The 12,514-nt window shown below is 40.8% G+C and overlaps 1 protein-coding gene across 1 annotated transcript in view; it reads left to right on the forward strand.

The window, feature by feature from the left end:
• Window positions 1–12,514, forward strand: part of slc29a1a (solute carrier family 29 member 1a) — a 64,831-nt gene that overhangs the window by 10,349 nt on the left and 41,968 nt on the right. The window lies entirely within an intron of this gene.

A 12,514-nucleotide genomic window follows, 5' to 3' on the forward strand; every position in this document is an offset into this window, starting at 1 on the left:
ACAGTAACAGAGTAGTTTTCTGTTTAGTTATAGTTCTAAGTTAAATGTATACATAATTTAGTCATTATTCATAAAAATCCCATAACAACTATCAAACCAATTTGTTAGAGCATTATCTACCCCAGAGTTCTCTGCCAATTTGTGAGCTAATGTGGTTAAACCAGCCAGGGCCTTGGTCACTGATCTATCTGGAGCTGTGTTTTTGGGGATGAAAGTACAACATTCTGCTCCGAATATCACACACACACCACCCTTTTCCGCCAGTAACATGATGGAATTTTTGGTTACTACATGATACCATATGTGTTATATGTGGAATATGTCAAGGGGTATGAATACTTTCTGAAGGCACTGACTGCGCATCCAATTTTCACATCTCCATCTGGCTTTTGGGGGTCACCTTGTTTTTTTATTGTATAGATTCTTTATTTTTAAATTGCAGTTGCAGGGTTTTAAAACAACCTGTCACTCCAATATCGTTGCTTTAAATCAGTGCGCACACAAACACTCTCTCAGGCTTTCTCTCTCTCCATCAATTAAATTAAAATTGCATCCAAAATAGATAATCCTGTTCAAGATTGATACATTATTTACTGTCACGCCCTGGTCAAAATATATTATATTTATCTTCATTTATTTGGTCAGGCCAGGGTGTGACATGGGTTATTGTGGTGTGTTTTTGTCTTGGGGTTTTTGTGGGGCGTATAGTATAGTCTATGGCTGCCTGAGGCGGTTCTCAATCAGAGTCAGGTGATTATCGTTGTCTGATTGGGAACCATATTTAGGCAGCCATATTCTTTGAGTGTGTCGTGGGTGATTGTTCCTGTCTCTGTGTCTTCACCAGATAGGATTGTTTAGGTTTTCACATTCCGTTTGTTGTTTTTGTATTGTTCGTGTTTTTTCGTTCTTCATTAAACATGTCTCAAACATACCACGCTGCATTTTGGTCCGCTCCTCCTTCAACAGAAGAAAGCCGTTACATTTACACTGTACAACAATGTAAATGCAACATCCAACAATGTGAAAGATTTTACTGAGATACAATTCATATAAGGAAATCAGTCTAATGAAATAAATTCATTAAGCCCTAATCTATGGATTTCACATGAATGGGAATATAGATATGCATATGTTGGGTAGGGCTGTAGATCAGAAAACCAGTCAGTATTTTGTGTGACCACCATTTGCTTCATGCAGTGCAAATCATCTCCTTCAAATAGAGTTGCCAAGCTGTTGATTGTGGCCTGTGGAATGTTATCCCACTCCTTTTCAATGACTGTGCAAAGTTGCTGGATATTGGCAGGAACTGGAACACACTGTCGTCCATCAAAAGCATCCCAAACATGCTCAATAGGTGACATGTCTGGTGCAGGCCAAACCGGGACATTTTCAGCTTTGTTTCAGAACATTCAATTCTCTGGCAATAGCTCTGGTGGACATTCCCACAGTCAGCATTACAAATGCACACTCTCTCAAGACTTGGCATTGTATTGTGCCGCCAGCACAAGGTACACCTGTGTAATTATCATGCTGTTTAATCATCTTCTTGATATGCCACACCTGACAGGTAGATGGATTATCCTGCAATTTGTACTATTTTCAACATTGTAGAATAATAGTGAAGACATCAAAACTATGAAATAACACATATGGAATCATGTAGTAACCAAAAAAGTGTTAAACAAATCCAAATATATTTTCTATTTGAGATTCTTCAAAGTAGCCACTCTTTGCCTTGATTACAGCTTTGCAGACTCTTGGCATTATCTCAACCAGCTTCACCTGGAATGCTTTTCCAACAGTCTTGAAGGAGTTCCCACATATTCTGAGCACCTGTTGGCTGCTTTTCCTTCAGAGTGCGGTCCAAATCATCCCAAACCATCTCCATTGGGTTGAGTTTGGGCGATTGTGGTGGCCAGGTCATCTGATGCAGCACTCCATCACTCTCCTTCATGGTCAAATAGCCCTTACACAGTCTGGAGATGTGTTGGGTCATTGTCTTGTTGAAAGACAATGATAGTCCCACTAACCGCAAACCAGATGGGATGGCGTATCGCTGTAGAATGCTGTTGTAGCCATGCTGGTTAAATGTGCCTTGAATTCTAAATAAATCACAGACAGTGTCACCAGCAAAGCACCTCCACACCATCACACATCCTCCTTCATGATTCAAGGTAGGAACCACACATGCTGAGATCATCTCACATTTGGACCAATCAGACAAAAGGACAGATTACCACCAGTCTATTGTCCATGGCTGGTGTTTCTTGACCCAAGCAAGTCTTTTATAATTGGTGTCCTTTAGTAATGGTTTCTTTGCAGCAATAAGACCATGAAGGCCTGATTCACGCAGTCTCCTCTGAACAGTTGATGTTGAGATGTGTCTGTTACTTGAACTCTGTGAAGCATTTAATTGGGCTGCAATTTATGAAGCTGGTTACTCTAATGGATTTATCCTCTGCAGCAGAGGTAACTCTGAGTCTTCCTATCCTGTGGCGGTCCTCATGAGAACCATTTTATCATAACGCTTGATGTTTTTTGCGACTGCACTTGAAGAAACTTTCAAAGTGCCTGAAATATTCAGAATTGACTGACCTTAATTAAAAAAATATATATATTTAACCTTTATTTAACTAGGCAAGTCAGTTAAGAACAAATTCTTATTTACAATGACAGCCTACCAAAAGCGGGAACTGGGGCTGGGATTAAATATTTATATATATACAGTGCCTTGCGAAAGTATTCGGCCCCCTTGAACTTTGCGACCTTTTGCCACATTTCAGGCTTCAAACATAAAGATATAAAACTGCATTTTTTTTGTGAAGAATCAACAACAAGTGGGACACAGTCATGAAGTGGAACGACATTTATTGGATATTTCAAACTTTTTTAACAAATCAAAAACTGAAAAATTGGGCTTGCAAAATTATTCAGCCCCTTTACTTTCAGTGCAGCAAACTCTCTCCAGAAGTTTAGTGAGGATCTCTGAATGATCCAATGTTGACCTAAATGACTAATGATGATAAATACAATCCACCTGTGTGTAATCAAGTCTCCGTATAAATGCACCTGCACTGTGATAGTCTCAGAGGTCCGTTAAAAGCGCAGAGAGCATCATGAAGAACAAGGAACACACCAGGTAGGTCCGAGATACTGTTGTGAAGAAGTTTAAAGCCGGATTTGGATACAAAAAAATTCCCAAGCTTTAAACATCCCAAGGAGCACTGTGCAAGCGATAATATTGAAATGGAAGGAGTATCAGACCACTGCAAATCTACCAAGACCTGGCCGTCCCTCTAAACTTTCAGCTCATACAAGGAGAAGACTGATCAGAGATGCAGCCAAGAGGCCCATGATCACTCTGGATGAACTGCAGAGATCTACAACTGAGGTGAGAGACTCTGTCCATAGGACAACAATCAGTCGTATATTGCACAAATCTGGCCTTTATGGAAGAGTGGCAAGAAGAAAGCCATTTCTTAAAGATATCCATAAAAAGTGTCATTTAAAGTTTGCCACAAGCCACCTGGGAGACACACCAAACATGTGGAAGAAGGTGCTCTGGTCAGATGAAACCAAAATTGAACTTTTTGGCAACAATGCAAAACATCATGTTTGGCGTAAAAGCAACACAGCTCATCACCCTGAACACACCATACCCACTGTCAAACATGGTGGTGGCAGCATCATGGTTTGGGCCTGCTTTTCTTCAGCAGGGACAGGGAAGATGGTTAAAATTGATGGGAAGATGGATGGAGCCAAATACAGGACCATTCTGGAAGAAAACCTGATGGAGTCTGCAAAAGACCTGAGACTGGGACGGAGATTTGTCTTCCAACAAGACAATGATCCAAAACATAAAGCAAATTCTACAATGGAATGGTTCAAAAATAAACATATCCAGGTGTTAGAATGGCCAAGTCAAAGTCCAGACCTGAATCCAATCGAGAATCTGGGGAAAGAACTGAAAACTGCTGTTCACAAATGCTCTCCATCCAACCTCACTGAGCTCGAGCTGTTTTGCAAGGAGGAATGGGATAAAATGTCAGTCTCTCGATGTGCAAAACTGATAGAGACATACCCCAAGCGACTTACAGCTGTAATCGCAGAAAAAGGTGGCGCTACAAAGTATTAACTTAAGGGGGCTGAATAATTTTGCACGCCCAATTTTTCAGTTTTTGATTTGTTAAAAAAGTTTGAAATATCCAATAAATGTCATTCCACTTCATGATTGTGTCCCACTTGTTGTTGATTGTTCACAAAAAAATACAGTTTTATATCTTTATGTTTGAAGCCTGAAATGTGGCAAAAGGTTGCAAAGTTCAAGGGGGCCAAATACTTTCGCAAGCAACTGTAAAAATTAGGACAAAACACACATCACGACAAGAGAGACCAACACTACATAAAGAGAGACCTAAGACAACAACATAGCAAGGCAGCAACACATGAAAACACAGCATGGTAGCAACACAACATGACAACAACATGGTACACAAAATATGGTCAAACATTATTGGGCACAGACTACAGCACAAAGGGCAAGAAGGTAGAGACAACAATACATCACGCAAAGCAGCCACAACTGTCAGTAAGAGTGTCCATGATTGAGTCTTTGAATGAAGAGACTGAGATAAAACTGTCCAGTTTGAGTGTTTGTTCCAGCTCATTCCAGTCGCTAACTGAAAAGAGGAGCGACCCAGGGATGTGTGTACTTTGGGGACTTTTAACAGAATGTGACTGGCAGAACGGGTGTTGTATGTGGAAATTGAGGGCTGCAGTAGATATCTCAGATACGGGGGAGTGAGGCCTAAGAGGGTTTTATAAATAAGCATCAACCAGTGTCCTATAAGGAGCATTGGTGGCAAACCTGATGACCGAATTGTAAAGAACATCTAGCCGCTCGAGAGCACCCTTACCTGTCGATCTATAAATTACATCTCCATAATCTAGAGTGGGTAGGATGGTCATCTGAATCAGGGTTAGTTTGGCAGCTGGGGTGAAAGAGGAGCGATTACCATAGAGGAAACCAAGTCTAGATTTAACTTTAGCCTGCAGCTTTGATATGTGCTGAGAGAAGGATGTCAACCATCTTTAGAATGTTGTTTGAGGCTTCTCCTGTGAAGGGGGGCCGGATGGGAGCTGTTTGACTAAGGGGTCTGCCAGCAGCCTTGTTCTCAGTCACGCGCTTTCACATGAGAGGTATCTCTCGTTCCATTGCTTTTCTACAGACAATGGAATTCTCCAGTTGGAACATTATTGAACATTTATGATAAAAACATCCTAAAGATTGATTCTATGCTGTCACGAGAATTATGTTCTCAATGTTCATAAACCAATTCAATTAAACTACTTAGTCTGCTAAATCAGGATTTGTAAAATAATGATTGAAATGAAAACAGACAGAGGCCCAGTCTACAATAGTCAAATGTTTATTCACGGGAACGTTCTAAAATCAAGAATACAAAGACATCCATTTTAAAGCTGTGCACATACTTCCACACAAACAGTAGATATCCTACCCACATACATACACACAAACAGAAGGTATCCTACGCACATACTGTCTCACTACCCAGCCGACAGAGATTAGGGAGACCTTGACCTTGAGACGTACTCCCCGTTCTCTCCCAAATCTCTAGTCAGGACAGAGCCGAATTTTGCTCATACAGTCTGTCTTTAAAATACCATAAAGACATAAACATTAGCTATATTGTTTTACCCTAATTCTGACTAGGACTACACATTTATTGATTATGATTTTATACATTCTAATCAATTCCATACAATTATATGTTTCAGGGTGGAATATTCTAATCATTCAATTAACTGATAAATCCCATTAACAATCCACCCTTAATGACTAAATAATACACACTGATAAATAAATTGTGTACAAGAATAATCCAGACCAATACATTGCTTATCATATCCTGCCATATGTTACACAATCTATTGCAAGCCCAACGGTTTCTCCCCTCTCTGGGTGGGGATCCCTCCTTTCCTGTTATCAGATTCACAGTGGTCAAAAGTTGTCTGCCACGGTTCCTTGTCTGCTATGATTAAAACACATTTCCATATGTTACACTGTGACAGGGTGGAATACTGTTAATTATTGCCTAAACATTAACTCCAAAAAATTACACATCTATTTTTATTAGTATTGTCAATGTCACTCAAAATCAACCTCAGAAAACCAATATGTGTATTTTCATTCCTTTTCCACCAATGACTGTTATAAGCCTACATTAGGTATCCTAACACTTCCTGTTAGGATTTTTATTACAATCTTTATAAAAAAACAGTCTTAAAGATCAAAAATTGTCTCATCCAACATTGGCTCCTCATCGTTAAAAGAAACGGAGCCATCTACTAGGCCTGGAGGCCTGTATTTATCCTCCCACTGGCCGGAGCTCGGAATCGGTCCGTACCTCACCATCTATTGCGGCATTGACCTCTCCAGAATCCTGTTAATCAAACCTCTTACACGGGGGACCAAACAACATCCACACAGAACCAAAACACTCATACAGGTGAAAGTTGCCCACAACACAGTGATTATGACATTTTTCCATTTCCCAAACACACCGTCAAACCAATTTGTTAGAGCATTATCCACTCCAGAGTTCTCTGCTAATTTGTTAGCAAATGTGGTTAAACCAGCCAGGGTCTTGGTCACTGATCCGTCTGGAGCGGTGTTATCGGGGATGAAAGTACAGCATTCTGCTCCGAATATCACACACACACCACCCTTTTCACCCAGTAACATATCCAAGGCTATTGTATTCAGCCATACCATCAAACTAGTTGCCTCTGTTTGTCCTGCTAAACCTTTTATCGCCTCTCTAGTATAGTTGATGAAACGCTGTTGGTTATAGTAGATATAATTGATCCAATCTAAATTTTTATTGAGCGTGGACCACCAGAAGATGCTTGATTCCAATCCAGCCCATATCTGATTCCTAGCTTTGAACACATCATGTACCCCCCCTTGGAACTCCGATGCTATCAATGTTCGCTTGTAACATTCTCTGTCCTATTGCATGTTCTTACTTCCCCTACGTCCCATCCGTGCGTGATGTATCAAGCCATACAATAATAATTTTCTTCAGTAACTGTGAAAGGGGGAAGTCTGGATGTAATGGGCACATGGGGATACAGATAATGCAGATCAATGCAACTGTCATTGTCAGGCTTCCCTGCCTTCATGAACAGCTTTACCATACAGGCCATTCCCCTGGGTGCATCAATTCCACCAAATGGAAAGGGAATGGTTGTCAACTGAGGTTTTGCTGTGGCGCAGGCATAACATTCTTCTTTCGCTACTGATCTGGCTGTATACTGAATCCATTCTAACCATAGTTTAGAATCCCCATAACAAGTTTCCACCTCAATCACTTCCTTAAGATCTTTCATCTGAACTATCTGCACCGGCCCTTGGCTCTGGACGACTCCACGGTCAGAATCTGTTTTGTCAGGGGCTCTGCTTGTATTCTGGCTGGCTATAGAACTATCACCGGTCCTAACCTCTTCTACCCGGAATGGTACCGTAGTGTCTACCGAAACCTGGTCAAAACCAACATACCATAACATAAGACTACACATTTATTGATTATGATTTTATACATTCTAATCAATTCCATACAATTATATGTTTCAGGGTGGAATATTCTAATCGTTCAATTAACAGATAAATCCCATTAACATATACTTAGTTTGACAAGTTTCTTCGACCTGTAATATAACTTTTTGAACTTTTCGTCTGACTGGACCTGAACGCGCTTTTGGATTTGTTTACCAAATGCCCTAACAAAAGAAGCTATTTGGACATAAATGGACATAAATGATGGATATTATCAAACAAAACAAACATTTATTGTGGAACTGCGATTCCTGGGAGTGCATTCTGATGAAGATCATCAAAGGAAAGTGAATATTTATAATGCTATTTATGACTAATATTGACTGTGCAACATGGCAAATATTTCTTTTGGCTGTTTTGGGCTCTGAGCGCCGTTCTCAGATTATACTTTTTCCTTAAAGTAAAAAAAAAATCTGACACAGCTGTTGCATTAAGGAGAAGTGTATCTAAAGTTCCATGCATAACACTTGAATTTTCATCAACATTTATAATGAGTATTTCTGTGAATTAATGTGGCTCTCTGCAACATCACTGCATGTTTTGGAACTACTGAACATAACACGCCAATGTAAAATAAGATTTTTGGATATAAATATATACTTTACCGAACAAAACATACATGTATTGTATAACATGAAGTCATATGAGTGTCATCTGATGAAGATCATCAAAGGTTAGTGATTAATTTTATCTCTATTTGTGCTTTTTGTGACTCCTCTTTTTGGCTGGAAAAATGGCTGGGTTTTCCTGTGAGTTGGTGGTGATCTAACATAATCATTTGTGGAGCTTTCGCTGTAAAGCCTATTTGAAATCAGACACTGTTTCTGGATTAACATCTTGCGACGAGCAATCCCGTATCCGGGAGCGTAATTATAGCCTCAAGCTCATTACTATAACGCAACATTAACTATTCATGAAAATCGCAAGTGAAATGAAATAAATATATTGGCTCACATGCTTAGCCTTTTGTTAACAACACTGTCATCTCAGATTTTCAAAATATGCTTTTGAACCATAGCTAAACAAGCATTTGTGTAAGAGTATTGATAGCTAACATAGCATTAAGCCTAGCATTCAGCAGGCAACATTTTCACAAAAACAAGAAAAGCATTCAAATAAAATCATTTACCTTTGAAGAACTTCAGATGTTTTCAATGAGGAGACTCTCAGTTAGATAGCAAATGTTCAGTTTTTCCAAAAAGATTATTTGTGTAGGAGAAATCACTCCGTTTTGTTCATCACGTTTGTCTAAGAAAAAACCCAGAAAATTCAGTCATTACAACGCCAATTTTTTTCTCCAAATTAACTCCATAATATCGACAGAAACATGGCAAACGTTGTTTAGAATCAATCCTCAAGGTGTTTTTCGCATATCTATCGATGATAAATCATTCGTGGCAGTTGACTTTCTCCTCTGAACCAAATGGAAAAATGCACACAGCTGGAGATTGCGCAATAATTTCGACCGAGGTCACCAAGCGGACACCTGGTAAATGTAGTCTCTTATGGTCAATCTTCCAATGATAAGACTACAACTACGTCACAATGCTGCAGACACCTTGGGGAAACGACAGAAAGTGTAGGCTCATTCCTGGCGCATTCACAGCCATATAAGGAGACATTGGAACACAGTGCATTCAAAATCTGGGTCATTTCCTGTTTGAAATTTCATCTTGGTTTCGCCTGTAGCATTAGTTCTGGGGCACTCACAGATAATATCTTTTCAGTTTTGGAAACGTCAGAGTGTTTTCTTTCCAAAACTGTCAATTATATGCATAGTCGAGCATCTTTTCGTAACAAAATATCTTGTTTAAAACGGGAACGTTTTTCATCCAAAAATGAAAGTCAAGTCAAATAAAAATAGCAGCACAACATTGCTTAGAATCAAGGGCAATGGTGACATTGCGGAAACCAGATTGCCAACCAGAGAGAATACTATAGACATCAAGAAAGGTTGATGCTTAGTCAGTTGATTAATGACAAGTTTTTCCAACACTTTTGATAAACAGGGCAAAATAGAAATAGGCCTATAACAATTAGATCAGCTTGATTCCCCCCTTTAAATAAAGGACAAACCGTGGCTGTCTTCCAAGCAATGGGAACCTCCCCAGAAAGGAGAGACAGGTTAAAAGTTCGGAGATAGGCTTGGTGATGATAGGGGCAGCACACTTAAAGAAGAAACACTAGCTGTGCCAACAGAGATTCTGGGTTTGAGCCCAGGCTCTGTCGCGGCCGGCCGCAACCGGGAGGTCCATGGGGCAACGCACAATTGGCCCAGCGTCGTCCGGGTTAGGGAGGGTTTGGCCGGCAGGGATATCCTTGTCTCATCGTGCACTAGCGACTTCTGTGGCGGGCAGGGCGCAGTGCACGCTGACCAGGTCGCCAGGTGTACGGTGTTTCCTTTCCAACACATTGGTGCGGCTAGCTTCCGGGTCTGATGTGCGTTGTGTCAAAAAGCAGTGCGGCTAGGTTGGGTTGTGTTTCGTGGGACGCATGGCTCTCGACCTTCGCCTCTCCAGAGTTCGTACTGGAGTTGCAGCGATGAGACAAGACTGTAACTACTACCAATTGGATACCATGAAATTGGGGAGAAAAAGGGGGTAAAAAAATAAAGAAATAGAGAAGAAAGGGTCTAAACCATCTGAACCAGATGTTTTTTTGGGGTCAAGTTTCAGGAGCTCCTTTAGCAACTCGGACTCAGTTATTGCCTGCAGGGAGAAACTTTGTAGTGTGGCAGGGGAAAAAGAGGGAGAAGCATCGGGGATAGTCACATTAGAAGGGGTGGGAGATGAGGAAATGTTGGTAGGGCAAGGAGGCATGGCTGAGTCAAATAGGAATCCTGACTTAATGAAGTAGTGATTATAGAGCTCAGCCATGTGCTTCTTGTCAGTAACAACCACAGCATCAACATTTTATTTTACCAGGCAAGTCAGTTAAGAACACACTCTTATTTTCAATGACGGCCTGGGAACAGTGGGTTAACTGCCTGTTCAGGGGCAGAACGACAGATTTGTACCTTGTCAGCTCAGGGGTTTGAACTCACAACCTTCCGGTTACTAGTCCAACGCTCTAACCACTAGGCTACCCTGCCGCACCATTAATGGACACGGGCAGCTGTGAGGGGGAGGGTTTATTCTCCAGTTCTTTAACCATTTTCCAGAGCTTGTTGGGGTTAGACCCACAGAGAAAGAACTGCTCCTTAACATAACTAACTTTGGCCTTCCGGATAGCCTGAGTGCACTTATTTCTCATTCGCCTGGATGAGAGTCAGTCAGCCTGAGTATGCGTGTGCCGAGCCTTTCACCAAATGCAATTCTTGAGGTGGAGTAACTCTGCAAGATCACGGTCGAACCAGGGGCTGAACCCTTTATAGGGGCTTGTATGCTAACAATACCACTGAAAATATATAATACGAAGGTCCAAGAGTCTTCGACAGAGCGGATCAAGCTGATTCTATACCATTTTACAAAGGCCAGTTCATGAAGGAAGGCTTGCTCATTAAAGTTTTTTAGAAAGTGTCTATGACAAATCAGGACAGGTCTTTTCACTGAGCAGCCATTATGAACACAGACTGCAAAACAGTGATCACTAAGGTCATTACAGAAAACACCAAACTGGTACCTATCAGGATTATTTGTGAGGATAACATCGAGGAGAGTAGTCTTTTGTGGATGTTTGGAGTCATACCTTGTAGGATTGGTAATAATCTGAGAAAGATTTAAGGAGTCCCATTGATTTAGGACTTGGTCAGGTGGTTTAAGCATGTCCCAGTTTAGGTCAACTAGCAGGCCAGGAGAGAGCTTAGGGCAGATAGAGTACAGGCCGGTGCTGATAGAGGACGATATCACGCAGCAAAGGTCAACAAAGAGCTATGTGAAAGTTTAATGCTTAAAACCAGCAAATCAAATTGTTTGGGGACAGACTTGGTGGAGACAACCGAGCACTGAAGGTTATCCTTGGTAAAGATTGCCACTCCTCCCACTTTTGGAAGATCTGTCTTGGGGAAAAATGTTATAACTAGAAAGGATAACATCAGTATTCAAAAACTCATCCTTAACCATGTCTCAGTAGTGACCAACACATCTGGATTGGGGCTGTGAACCCACACTTTGAAATGATCCATTGTGGGTAATAAGCTTCTAGTGTTAACGTGCAGAAAACCCAGGCTTTTACGAGAGCAGAAATCAGTGAAGCAGATATCAGAGCACAAGTCAGAACTGGGGCTAGCAACAGTTGGTGGGCTAGGGTGTGCATGCACATTTCCAGATATCAACCACTCCACAAATTTCTTGTAAACAAACTATATTTTTGGAAAGTTGGTAAGGACATCTACTTTGTGCATGACAAAGGTCATTTTTCCAACAATTGTTTACAGACAGATTATTTCACTTATAATTCACTGTATCACCATTCCAGTGAGTCAGAAGTTTACATACACTAAGTTGACTGTGCCTGCTTGGAAAATTGCTTGGAAAATTCCAGAAAATTATGTCATGGCTTTAGAAGCTTCTGATAGGCTAATTGACATAATTTGAGCCAATTGGAGGTGTACCTGTGGATGTATTTCAAGGCCTACCTTCAAACTCAGTGACTCTTTGCTTGACGTCATGGGAAATCAAACAATAGTACGCAAGTATAAACACCATGGGACCACGCAGCCTTCATACCGCTCAGGAAGGAGATGTGTTCTGTCTCCTAGAGATGAACGTACTTTGGTGCAAAAAGTGCAAATCAATCCCAGAACAACAGCAAAGGTCCTTGTGAAGATGCTGGAGGAAACAGGTACAAAAGTATATATTTCTACAGTAAAACGAGTCCTATATCGACATAAGCTGAAACCCCACTCAGCAAGGAAGAAGCCACTGCTACAAAACC

This window comes from Oncorhynchus masou, chromosome 23 (assembly GCF_036934945.1).
Source record: "Oncorhynchus masou masou isolate Uvic2021 chromosome 23, UVic_Omas_1.1, whole genome shotgun sequence".
NCBI classification, from domain to species: Eukaryota; Metazoa; Chordata; class Actinopteri; order Salmoniformes; family Salmonidae; genus Oncorhynchus; species Oncorhynchus masou.